General features: G+C 48.3%; 1 non-coding gene across 1 annotated transcript; it reads left to right on the top strand.

Moving 5' to 3' along the window:
• Positions 1-20,852: 20,852 nt before the first annotated feature.
• On the top strand, positions 20,853-20,924 carry TRNAE-UUC (transfer RNA glutamic acid (anticodon UUC)). The gene has a single exon. It is a non-coding gene; the product is annotated as a tRNA-Glu (tRNA).
• The last annotated feature ends 289 nt before the right edge of the window (positions 20,925-21,213 follow it).

Raw genomic sequence — 21,213 nt, 5'->3', positions numbered from 1 at the left:
TCCGCGAAATGGACCGCTTTTGAAGATTAATGAACTAATGATAATGATGCATTCACGAAGAATGAAAACAAAGCAGAAACTTAATATGACCACTGCGATAATGCGGGATTATGTTCACATTTTATCGTCTCGCTTGGGATGCCGCCACACGATAGTCTATCCCTGTGTGCGGTGTGTACCGTGCTAGTCGGTGAGTGCGGGAAAGCTGAGGAGAATTCAGGGGCAAGTCCGATGCAAGGAAGGCCTCGTTGGTGCCGGGCGAGGAAAGGAGCTATAGTCGATGCACTTTAACCGAGCCGTTGGCGCACACGCGTTCGTTATATGGACTTTCTTTCTTTTTTTTTTAGAAAAAGAAAGTTTACCGAATTTTTAAAACTGCCTGTGGCATGTTGTACAATTCTGTTCCTTGTGCTAGTATACATTAAAAGTGCAGCATTATTTGCACAGGAATGCAAAATTCATAACCAAATGTTTTCAAAATTTTGTTACTTAACATTTAAATTAATTTCGTTACAGCAGATATTGCAATTCACAAATTGTAGCCTGCGGGTTCGCAAAGCATATCCACTTGAAAGAAAACAGTGAGAACGATGCCAGTCTTGAGATGGGCGTTGTCCAAACGTCCAAAGAAATACATTGGCGTTCCAGTTATTTTTGAGCTTCAGTGCACAAAACGCGTTTTGTTAAAAAACGCAAGTCGAGCAACAGCGCATTTTTACCGCAATATTAGTGGCGCTTGTCTCAGAGCTGGTGTTAGTTGCAAAATTTATTTCAATGGATCTTCCTTGAGAGTTCACTCGGTTCAGTTTGTAAATTACAACGTGCCCTGAGTAATTAGTTAAAATGATTATTAGTGAAATTTTGATGACCAGTGAATTATTCAATTTAATTATTGTGCTCGTCCGCCTCTCGGAATAATCCAGCTCAATAAGTAGATTTATGTTATATTCCACAGACAATTTTTCAAAATGTTGTTGACGTGAAATAAGTAATACCTGGCATATGAAACATGGATGGTATACAGTCATACAAAATATCGATCTAAAAGTAATTTTTTTTTTAATTGCGGAATCAAAACAGTGTCACTTTGTAGTTACCGTCAAGAACGCAGTAGCAAAGCTTTGAATGACGAAACAGTTTCTTGGGCGAACTTGTGCCCGCAAAAGCGAGTGACACTCGAAGTACAGCGATAGCGGCGAATACAGTCAGCGATCGTCGACACCTGATCTGCTGGTCAAGCGCGTCGGCTTTTATATATGAGTCATCGAAGTTTCCAGATAATCGCTGGTGCCCAGCCAGAAAGTACTATACAATTCGCGTCGCGCATATAATCAGATTACACAAGCTTCGGTGACAACAGACTACGAATAGAACCACCGATAACATTCCAGTGAGTTCCAATCGTGAAGGCGCGTCTTGCACTGAGCGATAACCTTAACGTGTGTGATGTGGGCGAAATGCAGTCCCCGAGAAAAGGACAAATAAGTGACAATATCAAAAAGACGGGCAGATAGTTTCTTGGTATTAGTTGGTGCCCTATAGCTAAAACTGTAAAACAACAGCGAAAATTCCCATTGTGGTTTTGGAAGTGATGAAGAGAGAAAGCTATTTATGGAAGTAATGCTACTGCTGCAGTTATTGTTCACGAAAGTCAAGCCAAGAACTCGTTTCAAGAACTTCGAAAATTTTACGATAGCACCGTACCATCTGTAATTTATTATATACTCAACGCTAAACGGCAATTGCCGTGTTTTTTTTTATCGACTTCTTCCTCGTCTGCCCTGTCCTACACTGCCTAACCTTGATTATTACTTCCTGGAAATCACGTTCTGCCTGCTTGTTCACGGGGCTTCAAATATCACGTGAATACGTGACCTCCAACAGTGGGCGCGAAAGAAGATAGCGCACATCAAGCTACCATCTTAGGACGCTTTCATACATGTCTTGCTTGCGTGGAGGCTTCCACCATGCTTCTTGGCTCAACCTCGCATGCCATGCCCTCACACCCGAAGCATACGGTGAACATTATTTCATTTCATTTCATTTCATTTTTATTCCTTAAAGACCCCGTAACGGGGTATTACATAAGGGGTGGGTTACACAGAAATAAGCAGAAACCATGTGTTAATCTATGGTGAAAGGTGATTGGTGACGCTTTCTATGAAGGTGGATGGACAAGGGATGGCAGCGGTGTCGCCCGGAAGGCCATTCCAGTCAGCAGCTGTACGAGGAAAAAATGACGTAGAAAAGGTAACGGTGCGTGCACGTGGGCGCGCGACTTGAAGAGGATGACCAGTGCGACTAGATATGCGCGTTGGTGGAGGAGGAGAAGGAAGTAAACTTTATTGCCCTAGAAAGAGTAATTCAGTGGTCGGGCCGGATGTCTTCATCTTCTATTGGTTGATGCCGATCTCCGGCCTGCATGGTTGGCGCCCCTGTTCCAGGGCACCACTGAGCGTGGCTGCTCGTCGGGCATGATCCACCAGCCTCCGTTGGAGGCTAGGGTCGCCGCTGGAGAGCCCGCTCTCCCCCTGCTCCGCACTCGGATTTTGGTGGAACAATGTATGGCGGGATACCCATCGAGCTATGAAAAAGTTTACAGAATAAAGAAAGACTGGCGATACGGCGGCGACATGAGAGAAGGGGTAAATTAGATTCCAATTTTAGTGATGACACACTCACATCATAAGAATACGAACGATGAATGAATCTAGTGGCACGGTTTTGAAGTGACTCAAGGGCTTCTTGAAAATAAGCTTGTCGCGGGTTCCAAATTGGTGAAGCATATTCCAATTTTGTTCGCACGAGAGTTTTATAAGCTAACAATTTGACGTTCTTAGTTGCGTTATGTAGATGACGTCGCAAAAATCCTAGTGTTTTATTTGCAGATGATATGACGTTAGTGACGTGCAAAGCCCAAGAAAGGTCATGGCAGAAAGTGACTCCCAGATACTTAAACGATTGAACTGCTTCGACAGGAACGCTGTTAATCGCATATGAAAAAACAAGTGGAAAGCGGCGGCGGTTGAAAGATAAGGTTTTGCATTTGTGAGGGTTAAGTTCTATTAGCCAATCATCGCACCATTGCTTTACATGGTTAAGATCACTTTGAAGGGTTAATTGATCAGAGGTGTTGGCAACAGTGCGATAAATAACACAGTCATCGGCAAACGTTCGGATATTACAAAATACATGCGTTGGTAGGTCGTTAATTTATATAAGGAATAAAAGCGGGCCAAGTACGGACCCTTGCGGAAGGCCTGATATTACTGGAAGGGAAGCAGAGGTAGTATTGTTCACAAAAACAGCCTGAGAGCGGTTATATATAGAAATTCACGGATCCAATTTATGATGTCGGGGTGAAGATTTAACAGTGAAAGTTTAAGTAGAAGGCGTTTATGGGGTACTTTGTCAAACGCTTTCGCGAAGTCCAGAAAAATGGCGTCAGTCTGAAAATTGCAATCTAAGTTTGCATGTAAGTCATGCGCAAAGATGGCCAGTTGAGTTATAATCTCAGTTGGACTTTAACAGAAGAACACTGCGACGGTGACGGCGGAAATTGGCGTGGAGTATCCATAAATAACCATACACACTTTGTTATGAGCTACTGCGTTATGGAGTATCCATAGGTGTTTTTTTTTAACGCAATAACACTCCCCCTGAAGAGTTGTTTTGCGCTCGTAGCAACACAAGGCGTGCCAACAAAGACTTCACGAGAGCCCGACAACGTGCGACGCTTCCTTGGCGATCGATAGCCAAGCCCTGCGTAGAGCGCATCTAGAGAGGAAAATATTGCCTGTCAGCATGGAAATAGCTTGTTTCGAGAGTAAGGGACCCGGCTCGTTATTGTGCGTTGTGCGCTTGGGAACAAACCGATTGATGCCCGTAATGGTTTAAAGGCCTAATTGACTAAGAAGCAGCCTTAGAGTACTGTAGCAAGTTTTCTGCCCTGAAAAATGGTCACTGTCACATGAACGCTGCCAATGCGATGTTCACGCTATAATGGAAGCCACATTCTGCTAGACACGGGGGTGCAGGTATTGAATATGCCCGCGGATGAATCCGCTATAAGCGTCTAAAGCTGTAAATCTTTAACAAGGAATCTTTGCTAGAGTGGCTCTACTGCACAACTTAGGCAATAATTGCAAATATCGAGGTTTCATATACACAGGCGACACTGCACATTATCGCCGCCTAAGCCTGAATTGAGGCTTCTCTGCAGAACATAGAGGTAACTTTGTGCTATATTGCGGTGGAGTGTACATTAAGGATTAGATGCGACGAAAGGAAGCAAACGCTATATGCAGAGAAGCGTCTAGCATGGTAAGGAAGAGGCTGAGGAGTCTTCAGTAACGGTGACCACACTACGGAGCGTTTTAACATGCATAGTATACATACGTTATAACTTCTCAACGCTATATTCTAGCTGGCTTACCAACGACACAGGATTCCGGTAATCTGGACTAATTTCGGTGATATGTCTGTCTCTATACCCGCGGACAACTTTTCTTGGCTATGAAGCGAAGGCTACGGAAACTAAGCGTGCCTCTTTCGCCGCTGCTGGAAGTAGTCCCGCAGTCTTGTTCACATTTTCTTGCGTGGGAAATAGAAAGCAATGCTTTTTGTTTTTTACTGCACCTAATTTGAAGCGATACGTAACATTCAACCAGTCAGCTATTGGTATTTTATTGTATTTTTGTTTGCTCTTTCCAGTTTTCGCACACCCGGGACCGTTGCACGTTTTGCACATTCATCAAACGCAAAATGACGCCAATGTCTTTTGGTGAGCGCTTGTCGCTTGTTGTCCCGCCAATCAACTCCCCTCAGAGGCTGTTGCCCGACTTTAGCAACAAAAGACTGTTGAAGCACACACACTAAAAAAAAAAGTTTTTGCAGCGTCTGCGCGGAAACCAAGCGAACCCATATGGAAAACGCAACCATCGACGTGTATATACAAACGAGGGAGTGAGCGAGCTGACTGCTGCGCCGGCTATAGCGACGCCAACGTCGGTTGCGCGTCCAAGTCCTAACCGACGCCATACGGCTGCTTCGGAGCTGCAACGCAGGCTGCGATGCTCGCTGTTGATAACTTGGTCTATATCAGATGTGAATAAACGTTGATTCACGCCGAGTTACATGTATCTGTCTTCACTAAAGTAAAGAGGTTGTGCGAGATTGGTGAAACCGAAACCGGTGCCGAGCACGCCCGGACTACATTGCGTACGAATACAGTCATGGGCTGAAGCTCCGTCCGCGTAGCGTTTGCTTCATAGCCAAGAAAAGTGCGCGAGTATAGGTGATACACTGCAGCCTTTTGCGTGAAGTCTGCACGTAACGCTGCTCAAACGATGAACACTGCTGGATGGCCTCTCGGCGATGCAAATGCAACATCGTACGCGATGCAATGCAAACGGAACGTTCTGCAAAATGCATTGAAGCGAGTTTCGGCCAAGAGCGCAGGCGGAGCATCCGTATTTTATGCATCAGGGCTTCATCTCAACGCTCGAAGACGGTGATGTACTATAGAGGGCAGAGCCAGCTGCACGTTGATCAACGTGCCTGACGCGACGATGCGAACCCAAGCTGAGTGAAACACACATCCTTGCAGCCGCACTTTCTCGTCCCGTCGTCGCTCTCTAGATGCCGCAACCCTTAACCACTTTAGCGCCTCTCGAGACGCGCAGGTCGCTGACAAACGGTCTGCGCCGGCTGCGGAGCCGTTGGTGAAAATTGCCCTTGGTGCGATTTTTCATCGCTCGAGCCCGCGTGGCTTGATCGACGACTGTGGATCGCAGCGTCATTAACTACCTCACCCTCCCCCCATCCCCCCGCCCCCCGCCTCGTCGTGCAACGAGCCTTTCCACTCGCCGACACGCTTCAGCCTCAGAGTCTCCTTACGGTCGCCAGTTTCATCTGTTTCGAAATATGTCCCGCGGCTGTGCAAATCTTGCGTATTGGTTTACGAGTCTGGCTCTGTACGAATCAAGCCCTTGGAAAGGTCGCCACGGTAAGCAAAAGATGCGCTTGTTGCAGAGCTCTGGCGCTGGATTCCGAGAGCATCTCGTCGCGGTTTTTCGCGCGCAGAGAGTCTTGTTCGGCATCTCGTTCGTTACCACGATTGATTGAGTGGGACACCCACTGTCGTCTAGGCTGGCCATTTCCTTTTGCCCGCACACACACACACCACACACACGCACACGCATGGACACACATACACGCATGAAGGAAGAAAACAAAGGAAGACCAGAGACAGAAAAAAGTCATAAAATAATGTCAGGGAGGTTAACCATGATGAGCCTGGTTGCCTAACTTCCATGGGGGAACGAGGAAAGCGTACTGAACGATGGGAAGAATGAGAGATGCTCACAAAGTCTACATTTTGCATGGACGCACGTACAGGGAAGCGGTCGTTGTTCAGTTCATGGTCATACAGGCTGGTGCATCTCGAGAAGCGTATATAGCAGTGCTTTCGTGGCTTTGTGCTTCGCAGATGCGTGGGGCGACTCTCCCATGACCTTCTGCGCAGGTTCTTCTCTTCTGCAAGTGTCATTTTCGTTATGACAGGATTGTCTTTTAGGAACGCCTACTCATACCTAAATGGAGTGACGGACAGTGTCCCTCGCGACACACGTGGCACAGAAGAAACCATAAAACGATGGAAGAATGATCACAACGGACACTGGCACACAGACACACGCGCACACACACACATTTGCAAGAATTCTGCGAGTTAAACAGATAGGAGGATGAACGAGACAGGAAGCTCGCATTTTTCTTGGCCTGAACTGAAGAAAGCTTCTCCTTTGCATTCTTTTTCGAATGCGAAAGCACTATACGCCCCATAACGCGAGAATCCGTAGGCGTCGTTGTGACCGAAAGGTGGTACCACAAATGGCGGACGGCGCAAAGAGTAAAAATACGTAAAAAATGATCTGACTCACGTCGAATTTCTCAGCGAAATTACTGTAAACAAAGTAAATTAATGGCTTCGAAATGAAAACGTGCCACATTTCAGTCTGTGTCTTTTCAGTTAGACGAGCACGCTACACCGACGCCACAGTGCCTCCGCGATTCTGGCGGACTTAAGGTGCGCCTATGCTAGCGATCATGAGCGCGTTCATGCGTACAATGAGCGCGTTCATGACGTTCCGAGCTCTACAAGCAGTTTAATGCTTTCGCAGTCCAACATTTAAGCAGTCTTAAATGTCATTGCTAAATTTTTTTTTTCGTTTTGTATTTGTTATTACTGTTATTTATGTGCGTGTTTACGGGTCTTATACACCCGTTTCGTAGTACACATCTGCTCCGTAATAAATCCACAGTGGTGTAAATTGTCGGGGAATGAGCGGGAAGGGGGGGGGGGGGGAGAGTGAGCAATGGACGTCAGTCAAGATTACGTAGATCCCAGACTGGTGGGACGATTACACGACGGTTACACGTACATTACGACGTGCGTAAAATCTTTCGTGCCATGTGCTGCTCCGCAGTCGCCTCCGCACCTCTTCTCTGCTCCGGCGCTCCGTGCAAGATAGGAAGCGTAAGTCAGGAACTGCAATGTCACCGGAAGAGACAAAGAATGATACGCCATTAAGGTTCTTTCCCTACTAATTTACAGCGAATACCTTCTTACGGACTCGTTCGCCCGTTCTCGTGGTGGTCGGTGGCTTCTGGTGGCACTTTCATCACCGATTCAAAGGCGCCTATGCAGAGGGCGCTTGTTCTTGCGCAACGGCGTTGCGCGGTGGGTTCGTCACCGAACGCCAATTATTGTTGCTCTTTGAAACGCGCGCGCTGTCGCGCGAGAGCTTTGATGCTGTGCTGAAACGCTCGTGAAGGACAGCCCTCAACTTCTTCCGCCGCCCCTCTCTCTCTGTGACCGATGAGCGAGGGAAAGGACTGCGGCGATGGCAGAAGGAGGATGTCGGTCACCTTTTTCACTCGTGCTTGCGGCGCTGAAAAAAAAATTAATGCTGAGGTTTTACGTGCCGCAACCGCAGCATGATTATAAGGCACAGTGTAGTGGAGGACTCCGGATTAATTTTGGCCACCTGGAGTTTTTTAACGTGCACGCAATGCACAGGTACATGAACGCTTTTTTTTTCGTTTTTTTTTCTTTTGCCCCCATCAACATGCGGCCGCCGTGGCCCGGATTTTATACCGCGATCGCGGGCTTTGCGGCGCAACGCCAAATCCACTACGCCACCATGGTGGGTCGCACCACTAGAGACAACACGCACGTGACCAGTCGGCTTATTTGTGTCGCCACCTATAGGACTGCTACAGATGTGGAAGTAAACGGCTCTGTTCTCTACGGGATTATCCAATGAAACAACAAACGCTGCCTTAATATCCTCACTGCAACAAATATAAGCCTTAAAGCATATCATTTCTTTAACAAAGTGAATAAAATGAGTTTCCAAAAGCATTCGGCTATTAGCTTACCATCCTTAATCGCTTCCGCAAAGTTTTTTTTAATTCTTTATTGAAAAGGGGGCGTCCATGTCACGACTTGGAAGACCCATAAAGAACCATGGAAGCTTAAAGCGCAGGAAAAGTATCATACGTATATTTTGACCTGATACATTAAATTATCCTAAAATCTAAGAGTTTGGTTTGTCGTACTGGAGCATCGCTTTAGAAGCAAGCAGGCATTTACGGGGCCTTTTATTTTATCCCGATAGCAATTATATGGACACTCCAAGTGCAGTTCCGCCGTCGCCGTGAAGTTCCGTATAAAAGTTCAAGTGCGATAAGATCGCGGTCGCGTGTCGTATGCTGTGTGTACGAGTGAAAGCATGCGACGGTGAGGCAAGGATGGTGGCGCGATCTCGTACCCGCAAGGGAGGAATGAGGCAAGGAAGCGGCCGTCTTCCATCGCGCGCTGACTTCAGCGCTGTTCGTCAGCGCGAGCTGCAGTGCAAGTGCTGGATGCCCTTAATCCAGTGCTTTCAAATTCCAAGTAAGCCCCATAGCTCACCCGTAGCCTCCTATTCGCGCAACGACCACTGGCTCTTTGGTTGTCCTAGATGTCATCAACGCAGATCACCAGCTATGGAACTCCACATTGGCGTCACGGTGCTTCACGGCACACACAGTCATCACTTCCTTCTTCTTGTCTTCTTTTTATTTCCCCTTTCCTTCACCCCGAGTGTAGGGTAGCAAACCGGGCGCTCGTCTGGTTGACCTCCCTGCCTTTCCTCTGTTTGCTAGCTATCTCTCTCTCTCCATCGCGCGCAAGGCCCCGGGGGTTGAGAAGGGGGTCGTTTTACTCCGGCGGCGGCTGCGTGTGGCGCGGCTGAGCGTAGCCGCGCGGGTCCCATCTTGAAAGCGATCTGCGATGGGGACTGAGCCTAGGTGCGCCGAGGCCTGATAGCTTTGTGTGCGCTGTGTTCTCGCCGTTTAGTTCGCGTTGAAGCGAGAGGTAGCACGAAGGTCAATTTGCTTTGCTGCTGCCCCGCTTTCTCACGCCAGCGTTTTGACAAGGAGTTTTCGCGGTCATCGAGCAAGATCTGTTCATATTTACTGTGCGCGCATGACACCATGCTTGTTAATTTATTTAGTAAGCGAATGTTTACTAGTTCACACGGCCGATAAGCCTATTATCCTTACTTTTTATAGCCGTCTAATAATTTGCTATTGCAATTGATGCTTCGGGCGGATCTGCGACTTTTTGTCGTTACCATAATTTTCAAAAATTCACACGGGACATGTAGCACAATTTATTTGATGAGCTAGATTAGTCTGAAAGGCAGGCATTATTTGCACAAAAATGTGATAGCGAATATATCGCTAATTAACAAATCTTACCAATTAGCTGTTTAGTAATTGCTTTAAGTCACATATAGGTCACATTCACATATAGTCACATTCGTAGGTCACATATATTGTGACCTACGAATTGTAGCGTTAAGTCATATCCACGTTCCAAGTGGATATGACTTTAAGTCATATCCACTTGGAACGAATTCTGACGATGACACTAGTTTCGAGATATGCTTTCCCAAACTTTGCGATGAAACGCAGTGGTGCACTAGTGACGTTTGAGTTTCAATGCATGAAAAGGCATTTTCGCAGGAATATAAGCGGAAGAAAAGGGGATTAATTTTTACGGCAAGTTTACTGCGCTTAAGTCGTAATGGTGCTAGTTGCAAAATTTGCTCCAAGTGCCTTGTGAAACCACTGGCTTCAGTTCGAGTATTGCAATATGTGCGCTAAAGTAATTAGCTTAAAATTTAATAATGGCAATTTTATTAATTAGTCAATTATGCGCATTGATTTCCAGTGTAAGTAGCGTATAGTTTTTTGAGTATTCCAGCTCAATCAGCAGATTTGTGCTAAATGCTCCAGGCGATCATTAACAATTCTGTTAAAGCTGAAATAAAACACCCGGTATAGTTTAGCGCAAGACTTTTCGCTGCGTGATAATAAGCGAATTATATTGATTGAGAATGGCGCTTATAGGCCTGCTGTGCGAAAGGGATTATGAGGGTTCAGCAGCGTTCGAATCTCGCGTTAGATGCCGGTGTCCTTGGCAGAAAAAGCCACTGGCTGTGGATACCAGGTCTGTTAGAAAAGTATCCGACCTTTCGCCGAAGAAAAAAAAAGCAGGCATAACTGGAGCGTTGGAAACCTAATCAACCTAAAAGTAGTATCCTTGGGACTCCACACACTTCTCCCAGCGGTGCTGCCATCGTTGGAAGCATTCCGAGAAGGCCTCTTTCGAAATAGAGTTTAGCTCAGCTGTCGTTGCAGCCATAATGTCCTCTCTTGTCTGAAAACGCGCTCCTTTCAATGACCTCTTGACTTTGGGAAACAGCCAGAAGTCGCAGGGGGCCAAAGCAGGAGGGTAAGGGGCCTTTGAACTACAGGAGTCTTGTTTTTCGCCAAAAAAATCTAAATCAAGTGCGAGGAATGTGCAGGAGCATTGTCGTGATGGATGCGCCCATTTCCTATTGACCACAGCTCCGGTCTCTTGCGCCGCACAGCATCACGTAGGCGACGGAGGACATCCCTGTAGTACTCTTTGGTGATTGTTTGACCCTGTGGTGCGTACTCGTGGTGTACCACACCGCGGGAGTCAAAGAAAGCAGTCAGCATCACTTTGACGTTGCTGCGCAATTGGCGGGCCTTCTTTGGTGTTGGTGACGTGGAATGCTTCCACTGTGACGAGTGGGATTTGGTTTCCGGGTCGTAGCCGTACACCCAAGACTCGTCACCAGTGATTATGGTGTTCATGAAGTCAGGGTCACTGTTTGTGGAATCCAACATGTCCTGTGAGACTTCAACACGAAGTTGCTTTTGCTCCACGGTGAGCAGCTTCGGCACGAATTTCGCCGCAACTCTCTTCATGGCCAAATCTTCGGTCATAATGGAATGTGCAGAAAAAGTGCTGATGCCCACCTCTTCCGCAATTTCTCAGAGGTCACGGCCGCTTCGATCTGCGAGTGTTTGGTTACTAAAAGCCTGGGCGACCTCGCTGCCTGGATGTACTCGTGTCCAAGTGCCCAAAGTACTCGAAACTGAACACAGATCGGTAAACTCACTCATGAGTCGACTCACTCAGAGTCAGACCGACCCGTAACTCTGAATTTGAGTAAGCCCGACTGAGTAGAATTTTGATTAGTCCGAGTGAGGCAGGTTTAGTACAATTCTGGTGAGCCTGACTCCGAGTGAGCCCTAAACAAAAAATATATTTTTGTGAGTGAGTCTGAGCGAGTTGTGTTTATTTTGCCCACCTTAATATCTCTAAAGTCTCCGCGACGGAGCAACCTGATGCAGCGCATCGCGTTGCAACCCACTACCCCCTCCCCCCCCCCTCCGGTCATCGTCGTGCACGGGCGCCATGGACCACCAGCTTTACGCCCCTCCTTATCGCAGCACCGGCAACGCAAGTTGACGCTGATAAGTCCAGACTCAGAATGAACTGGAGGGCTGGCTGTCCGGCGCTACGCATTCTACCCTTCTGTCTCTCCTTTGGTTCTAGTTTTCCTTCTATTCACGCGTCCGCGGCACGCTGGAAGCAGGTTTGGAAAGGAAGTCGGGGGGGGGGGGGGGGGGGGGGGAAGGCTCGCTGCGAAGCGCGATACATCCATGCGAGTAATGCGTGCTGTGGTGGTGGCGGCAACAACTTTATTGGAAATGCGGCAAATTCGTGGCCTAGGCCTAGGCCGCCCCCGAGGAGGTCCGGAGATCCTGTCTCCTGTAAGCCTACCCTTTCACCCTTGCGGCCAAGGTCAGACAAGGCTAGAAGCTACGGCGCTATGATGTTGCGAAAAGCGAGCGAGATCGACGCCGGCCAAGTTTCTCGAATTTCGAGGGTCTTGTCGGGTTATGTTACCGTTCCCATTGAGGGCTCGCTCGACCCGTCCCCTCTTTGTCTGGCTGAGCGTCGGTGCTCTCTTGCTTTCGTGCAGGGAGTGAGCCGGACTTTCAGCAGTGCTCTCGTGAGTGAGTGAGTGAGTGAGTGAGTGAGTGAGTGAGTGAGTGAGTGAGTGAGTGAGTGAGTGAGTGAGTGAGTGAGTGAATGAGTGAGTGAGTGAGTGAGTGAGTGAGTGAGTGAGTGAGTGAGTGAGTGAGTGAGTGAGTGAGTGAGTGAGTGAGTGAGTGAGCGAGCGAAAGAACTTTATTGGAGGTCCGGCGAGGACGCGAACTCGTCGCGCACCCGGATAGTCCCACGTCAGGACCGGCAGGTCTAGCCCACTGGCCCGGTCGCGGGCGTAGTTCGATTGAACGTCGGCGATGTAGCTTTCGCGCGGGCCCTTTGGTGCCATGGAATAACAAAAAAAAAAAAAAGAAGACAAAAACTAGGTGGGAGCACGACGCCGAGGAGCTAGCCTAGACAAGCGAACCTCCTCTGACGCCAAACCACCAGTTTCATGCCGGGGCATATCTGCTCGATGACTTTTGGGCAGTTGGCGCTCTACGGTTGCCGGACCTTTTCAAGACGCCGTTTGCTACGCGGTAGCTCTTACTAGTGTCTTCGTCACCACCGACCCTCGCCACGCGGTCTTCATTCTACACTCTCTCGTGTGCACTCCGAGTGCTCTGCGGCTAGAAATTACCGTTCGCGCATCACGTGGTGAGGACTAATTTCCCATGAGCCTATTCTTTATATTTTTATGACTGGGCTTCAACAAGGCACTTCGTCCTAGTTTCTGAAACCGAGATTTCTCTGCCTACTTTCCCGAATTTGGCGTGGCTGCCTAGCTGCTTGCTGATGGGTTGGTCGCTATCTCGGGTGATATATTTGTGGATATATGTTCAAATAGTAAATGAAATTCCCTGTGAAGTGGCTTATGTAAGCCTTGTATGCTGATCAAGCATATTCGTATCGGTTCTGCGCAACCAAAAAAGAAAGAAAGAACTTCCTGCATTAGAGCAGAACATGCACAGACAGCTCTAAAGCACGCTGATCTGTTAATGGAGTGGTAAATTATATGTAACCGATTCTTTGTTTTAATTAACTTTCCTTGATTTAGCCATTCGGCATGTGTCACTGGGGGTGCAGCCGTTCTTGGCCAGTCCTCCAAAATGGTCGTGTCCCGCTGTGATACAAGAGGTGCACAATGCCTAAATGTTGCTTAATACGTGTCGTACTTTTCTGTGCGCACATGCACCTGCTGTATGCATACGCCAAATTGTACGCTCTGCCATTAGTTGTAAAACATTTAATTAACCGCTTTACTTAAGCTCCGCTTCACATAGATTCCAACATGCTCGCTAGATCTGCATATTTTCTTCCTTTTCCTCCGTGTTTTGCGCTTGCTTTCAGCGCGACTGGCAGCAAATACGGGTGTCGGTAGTGTCACCGCAGGAATCGCGAAAGTGTCATATATGCAAAACTACTGTTGATACTGTGGACCGACCAGGACTTACAAAATTTCTAGAATTCGGAAAGCGAACAGCGAGCCGGATCTTCTGTGGTGCTATCGTAAATTGTAATTTCTTTTTCTTTGTGCTCCAATTTTAGCAGCATCCACTCTCGTGTGCGAGGCAGGCCTTCAAAGCGCACCGATGCCAGAAAGAAAGGACCGAGTTCCATCTTGAGCTGCTAAAGACGCACGCGCGCGCCACTCAAACAAAAGCGCGTGTGCGCCGTACGCACGCGTACAGACGTGCACGAACACGCACATGAGTATTTCCATGTTCTTTGGAGATCCCTTTAGCACATTTTATCCTGAAGCGAAGTACTTCCAGCACTGCCAAGATCGCGCGTCATACTTATTTCCTCCTTACGAAACCTAGTGATGCGCAGATAATACGGGACTTTCTTGTGTTTTAGACTCTTGTGCGCACTTTTTTTTTCTTAAATGTCCAGAGTTTGAATCTCTTTGCATGTGCTATTTCTTACAGCCTCGTATGAAGGTCTTACAATATTTGACATGTTCAATTTACGAGGAAGCCAGAGCGAATGAGAGCCTGCCTGATGCCGATTCTGGAGAGTGAGCTCAAGTGAGGCCAAACTGAGATAGAATTCTGTCGAGTCTCAATGAAAGTACGTGAGCCGTGCTTGAATAGAATTTTCGTGAGTCCGAGTACGAGTGAGACCGACGCAGTGGAATTTTGATGAAGGCGAGTCCGATGGACGCCTAAGGAAAAAATATAATTTGTGAGTTTGTCTGAGTGAGTTCCGTTTATTTTGCCGACCTAAAGCTAACGTTTTATAGAGCGTCTCGACGTAACCAAACTGCCAACTCTGGGTTTCAGCGAATCGGTATAAACAGTGAACTTGCGCATTGTGCAGTTTGTTTGTCAAGCCCTCACACGACTGGCCGCAGTGACATGCGTCCCGATCAGGGCGATTGCCGGTTAGGAATCATAATTGTTGTTCACTATAAACGGCGCCATATAGTTTTCAAGCTTGCGTGATTGCGGTTCCCCGTGGCGTTCCGATATCTCCTCAAGGCTTGTCGCACGGGAGATAATTTTGTGCATTTGTTTTAAGACGCTCCTCTGGGCCCTCTTCTCCATTCTTGTGTGGAATAGGTTTTGACGCTCTTATGAAGGAGTCCTCACGGGATGCGATTGAGGACCGGGATTTCGTGTGGACGTACTATAGTTGTACCGGTGTGTTTTCCCCCACATAGGGCCTAGAAATTACAACAAAATTCGGCCTCTCTTTCGATCACATCCAACTGTTCGATAAGGAGCAGTCTTTAGGCAGGCAACGACAGTGATTAAACTGGCCGAAACACGTGACTCCGCTTAATGGTTGTTGGCTATCTCGTAAATCTCAGCTGCCTGCGACAGTTCTGCAACAGCAAAAGTGCAATGCAGGCTGTGTTCGCGCTTTGCACTTATCAAAATGAATGAATTTTGCGGTTTTACATACCAAAACCACGATTTTATTGTGAGACACGTCGTAATGAGGGACTCCAGTTTAATTTTGAGCACCAGGGGACCTTTGACGTTCCCCCAATGCACGCGAAACGGGCGTTCTTGCATTTCCCTCCTTCCGAAATGCAGCCGCCGCGGCTGGGATTTGATCCCGCGACCACGTACCAAGCAGCACTCCATAGCCGCTAAGCTACCGCGGCAGGTTACTAGCTCAGCCGGGACTGCCTTTCGGCGGATATTTGCAGTATGCTGTTGTCTTAGTAAGATGCTCTACCCCGGCTGCAAGAGAGCGAGAGCAAATGACAAAGGGAAGGTAGGAAGGTTAACCAGGTTTGAGCCCGGTTGGCTACCCTACACTGGGGAAAGGGAAAAGGGGACGGAAAAGATTAAAAGAAGAAGAGAAAGTCTACTGGGTATATCGTTCGGTCACTCAGTCCGGATCACAGACGCTGACTCAATCCAGTAGCCTTCAAATATCGCAGCAGAGCTTTTGTGGCCTTTTGTAGCTGCGATATGCGAGGCCATGGTCCCAAGATCTTCAAGGTGAACGGTGTTCTATCTAGCTGATTGAGAGCTGTGCAGAGGTCATGTCTTTCGTTTTGAAAAGATGGGCAGTAGCACAGTAGATGTTCTATAGTTTCCTCGGCACCGCAGGCATTACAGTCGGCGCTATCAGTCATTCCAATCAAAAACCTGTATGCATTGGTGAATGCGACGCCCAAGCGTAAGCGGCACAACCCCGGCTGCAAATTACTGCAAATGCGTATGTAGTGACTGCGCGTGGTCGCGAGGCGTCATCTTGAGAGCAATCTGCGTTGGGGGCACAGTCTAGGTGCGTCGGCGGCCCGTAGCTTTGTGCGTGCTGTGTTTTCTAGGCGCTCAGTTTACGTTGAAGCGATAGACTGCATGAAGGTCACTTCCCTTGCTGCTGCTGCCGCGTTTGCTCACGCCAGCGTTTCGACAGAGACGGTCCGCGGTTATCGAGTGCGATGTATTCATGTTTGCTGTGTGCGCTGACACCATGCTTGTTAATTTAATTAGCAATTGAGCGAATGTTTGCAAGTTGATACGGCCGATAAAAGTTATGTCCTTACTTCGTATGGCTGTCTGCTAATTTGCTATCACAATCGATGTTTCGCCTTTCTGGCGAAACTGTGCCCTTTTTTCCCCACGCGTTCCTCGTCCGCGCAAGCTCTCGCCTGCGTTTCAAATGCGCCTCGGTAAAGCCAAATCAAAACATCAAAACGCGCCAAGCGTCTTAACCCACTCGCTTGCCCTTGAGGAGTAAATAACTCGCAGGACCGTTCAGTGGCGTTCAATTGGACATTTATGATTTTCTTTATTTTTACACTCATTTTATACACTCATGACGTGACACCACCTCCTGCCCATTGCCTGCGCCGTCAGGTGCTCAATGATGCACGCACTAGGCCACACCTTTAGTCCGCCCGATGGCTGCGACGTGGCATGTGCAATGACGCACTCACTAGCAATATCTTTAGTCAACCAGAGCCGTGGAGCCGCCGTGGCGTTGGGGAAGCGTGCTCGTCTCGCACCCCTTAGGCCCGCGTTCGATTCCCACCCAGGCCGAAATTTACTAAATTTTCGTTTCACAGGAACCTCCCTGAAAAATTTGATGTTAAGCCGAGCATTGCTGATTTGTCTTCCTCTTTGCACCGTCGGCCGTTTTAATGTGATAACATTTATGTGGACAGTCCACGCGCATTTCCTGCCGTCGCCGAGATGTTCCATATTAAAGTCAAAGGATGGTAACATCGCATCGCGTGCCGTATGCTGTATGTGCGAGTGAAAGTGTGCGAGAGTGAGTCGATGATGGCGGCTCAATCTCGCTCACGCAAGGGAGGAAAGCAGGCAGGAAGCACGCCGTCTTCCCCGGTGCGCAAGGCACCGGGGAGAGGAGGGCGCTCTACTCCGGCGATAGATGCGTATGGCCCGCGGCCGCGCGGGCCGTATCTTGAAAGCGATCTGCAATGGGGACAGCGTGCGCCGAGTGCTGATAGCTTCGTCTGCGCGGTGTTCTCGTCTCTTAGTTCGCGTAGAAGCCAGAAGCAGCACGAAGGCCAATTCGCTCGCTACTGCTGGCTGCGCTCTCTCACTCCAGCGTTTTGACAGCGAGTGTGCGCGGTCATTGAGTGAGATGTGTCCATGTTTGATTGTGTGCGCGTGACACCGCGCTTGTTAATTTAGTTAGTAAGCGAACGTTTAGAAGTTGATACGGCCGATAAATCTATTACTCTTGCATCGTATAGATGGACACGAATTTGTTATCGCAATCGATGCTTAGCATTTCGGGCTAAATTGCGACCTTTGGCACCATCGCTCGGTGGCGACGCCTACGACAACAGATTTTCGCGTAATGGGGCATATAATGCTTTGGCATTCAAAAGCCTTCATCAGTGCGTGCGTGCGCCTCTGAGAGCGAGCAAGCAATGAACTGGTACGACACGTTACGCTTCAGCAGAACGCCAAATGTTTGCCTCTGCAGTTTAGCTGACGGCCTGCGTCGCTTGCCACCTACGGCTCACCTAACGCTACTTTTGAGTCTGTGAAATATGTCCGCTCGTTTTACGGAGGATTCATTCCTGCTCCGCGTGCGCAGCAACAACCCTGTTCTGCAGAGACCGAGCGGGGCAGATGCAAAAAAAAAAAAAAAAACTTTGAGCAACGCCTCTCCGACACTTCATCGGCAGCACTGACAAAACAATGTATATATATGCACGCTCGCCAGCGCCCTTCCGCTCCACTTGGCCCACACGACCTCGGGTGGGTCCGTCGAGGTGGGGTTGGTCTTGCGGGCAGCAGAAAAAAACAACCCGCACATCCCGGCTTTCCAGAAAAGGACGCGGTAGCGCCTCACTTGCGACGTACCGAACCGAAAGAAATAGTGGCCAGGTTTGACAGGCAGCGCCGTGGCGCACCGTTCGAGCGCTTGCCAGCCATCGCCGGAGCGTGGCACTGCCGCGATCGCGAGCAGCGGCCGCATCTTTTATGCATTCGTTGCGCTACAGATGGCGCTGCTACGAAGGACCCCCACCATGCATGGCGAGGCTGGGGCGGCATCGGCTGGCGCTCCTGAACAGTCGACTCAATGCGCAGCCGATCGAGCGGTAGCTCCGTGCCTCGTGACCCGCGGGTCGGCGACTGCGACCCGTTCGGCGAGTAGCGGGCGCCCGCCCCGCGCGGCGCGTCGTCTCGCAACGCATCGTCCCCGCTGGAGCGCACACGCTTTCGCCCCAGCGCCTGCATTGATGGAGTTGTTGGCGCTTGAACCTGGGGCGCGCCTGTACGCACCGATCCGGTGCTCGCGCAGCCCCTATTCTATACGCACTCGAGAAGGGCGATGTCCCGAGCTGTCTTGTGTGGCCAACGCTTCCGGCGACATGCGCAACGCTTTGTACGCGTTGCGTAATGCTTTGATGTCGAAAGAACGTGCGACCTGTTAAAACGACATTATAAGCAAAAATTATGACAAGATATTGCAGATACCATGCGCTGTGGGAATCGGTGTTATGCGGAGCATTTCGAAGGTACCTGGTTATCCATGCAACATTGTTTAGAGTTCTTGAAACAGTTACCAGATTGTCCAACGCGTGTGTGTAAGTAAGCAATCATGTGCGTGTGACACGAGCCTGTGTCTGACGACAGAAGCAAGACGGCGGCGACGACGATAATATCGTGGTGGTGGCATGACGACGCTTTTGATTTAAGAACAGTCTGTCTTAGCGAGTTCCCACCACATTTCAACTTTTTTTTTTGCGACGACCTGCTTCTTAACGTGGGCCGATCTGGAGGTAGTGCAGCCAAGAAAGTGGGCGGATATGTGCGCGTCTGGAACCACTGGTCGCCGTGATTTTTCTCGGTAATATATATATATATATATATATATATATATATATATATATATATATATATATATATAGAGAGAGAGAGAGAGAGAGAGAGAGAGACCAAGACACTGAGGACAACACAGAGGAAATTCCTTGTACTTACTAATTGAATTGAAGAACTGATAAATACAATGGAAATGATGAAAATGGATGAAAAAACAACTTGCCGCACGTGGGCAATGATCCCACGTCTTCGCATTGCGCGTGCTATGCGCTACCAATTTAGCTAGTGCGGCGCCGGTTAGCCAGCGCCACCACTCACAAACCTTGGCGGCGGATGTGGTACAACCTGTTCATCCTGATGTGAACACTCCCAGGGTCCGAGCCCGTACCCTGGGAGTGTTCACAGTCGGTCCGCGCACCGGACCCGGACTGGGCCAGGCTGGGGCTATGAAAAAAAGCAGTCTGTGCAGTGCTCTAGAATCTGTACGGCTAGTGGAAGTAAAAATATTAGGGGAACACCTTAATTTGATAGATAGTCGAGGCTTTTTTGTCTACCTGTACATGACCATTGCGTTGCTGTTCATCTGAATGATTAAAAGAGAAACTAAGTTGTGCATGTGTGTTTACAACTTAACGGTAAAGTGTACTTAATCACACGGATCAAACATTGTAGTAGGTATTACAATATTACTAGAGATCAGTGTTCACATGCCTAAATAGATAATAAAGACAAAAAGGGGCTGTCGTATGCCCATCGAATAAATTAAATAAATAAATCTAGATCCGCCTGCGTGCCTAATTGCCTTCTCGTGTTGTAGACCATTTTATCGTTGTTGATTCTGTTCCTCTCTCAGCATATTTTCTTTAAATATTTCGTCGAGTGCTCCCGCTTCACTTCAGCCGTTCTTTTTAACGTTTCACATGTGAATAGTTCATCTGCGTGCAGGGTATCTGAAAGTTATTCATTTCTGGATTGTTCCATCGAAATATCAACGTGATTGTCGAACAACGCAAAGCATAGTGCTGAATTCTGGTAGAACCCCATTCTGAACATGAAATTTCTTGTTTCGCCAAGGCAGCTGCGAAATTGGGCGCTCGCTTTGCACATGAGACACTCAATTTGTAGATATTCTGAAACTGAAGCGTGTGAAAGTTGAAGCAAGTTAAATACATCATTTTCCGCGGATATACAGCAGTGCTGTCGATCGTAACCTCCAACATGGCGATAAAAATACGAGATCTTGCCTGTATGAAAAACAAGAACAATAAACAAATTACTTATTTCAATATCAAAGTCAGTGAATCCAGAAGCAGTGCCTGCCGAACCTTGGGGGCAGATACGGAAATTTGGGAGGTAGTCTTTGGAAAACTTAGACATAAAACCACTTTAGCAATAGAGACTGCATGAAACTGTACATGGAGGAGCATTGAGCAAGGAGTGAGGAGGTAAAGGAGGCATGGTCCCGAATACGGCAACATTGATGCCTTTAGGTGGCACCTGTGGGTTTATTGACCACTTGCCTTCACCGAAAAAGATCACGTACTCGTTGCGCCTGCGGCAGGAATGTTGTTCCATATCCGCAGCTAAGGTTTGTGAGGTTAGTTGTGGGAAAGGTTGTGGGTTGTGGAAAAGTGGGTTAGTTGTGGGTTAGGTGGCAAAACGGAGCCGCGGTAGCGCAGTTGGTAGAGCATCGCACGTTCAATGCGAAGACGTGGGATCGTTCCCCACCTGCGGCAAGTTGTTTCTTCAACCACTTTCATTTGCATTCAATTATCATTTCTCTAATTCACTTACTAAGGACAAGTAATTTCCCGTATGTTGTCCTCGGTGTCTTTGTTTGTTGGCTTCTTATGATTTGATGCAAGACAAGAGATTTAAAAGGCTGACGCTGTTGCTGAGACGATTGTAGGCCACGCAGAGTTCTCCATATATGGGACAGAGGTTTACGAGGATCCGAGGACTCGCAAAAGGATTTCCACTTTGCGATTGTAACCTATCGATGCGGCGCTGGATTTCCTTTTGGAT

The sequence above is a fragment of the Dermacentor andersoni genome, chromosome 1 (assembly GCF_023375885.2).
Source record: "Dermacentor andersoni chromosome 1, qqDerAnde1_hic_scaffold, whole genome shotgun sequence".
Lineage (NCBI taxonomy): Eukaryota > Metazoa > Arthropoda > Arachnida > Ixodida > Ixodidae > Dermacentor > Dermacentor andersoni.
Note: the sequence above shows the minus strand (reverse complement) of the source record. Positions and strands in the feature narration are given on the sequence as shown.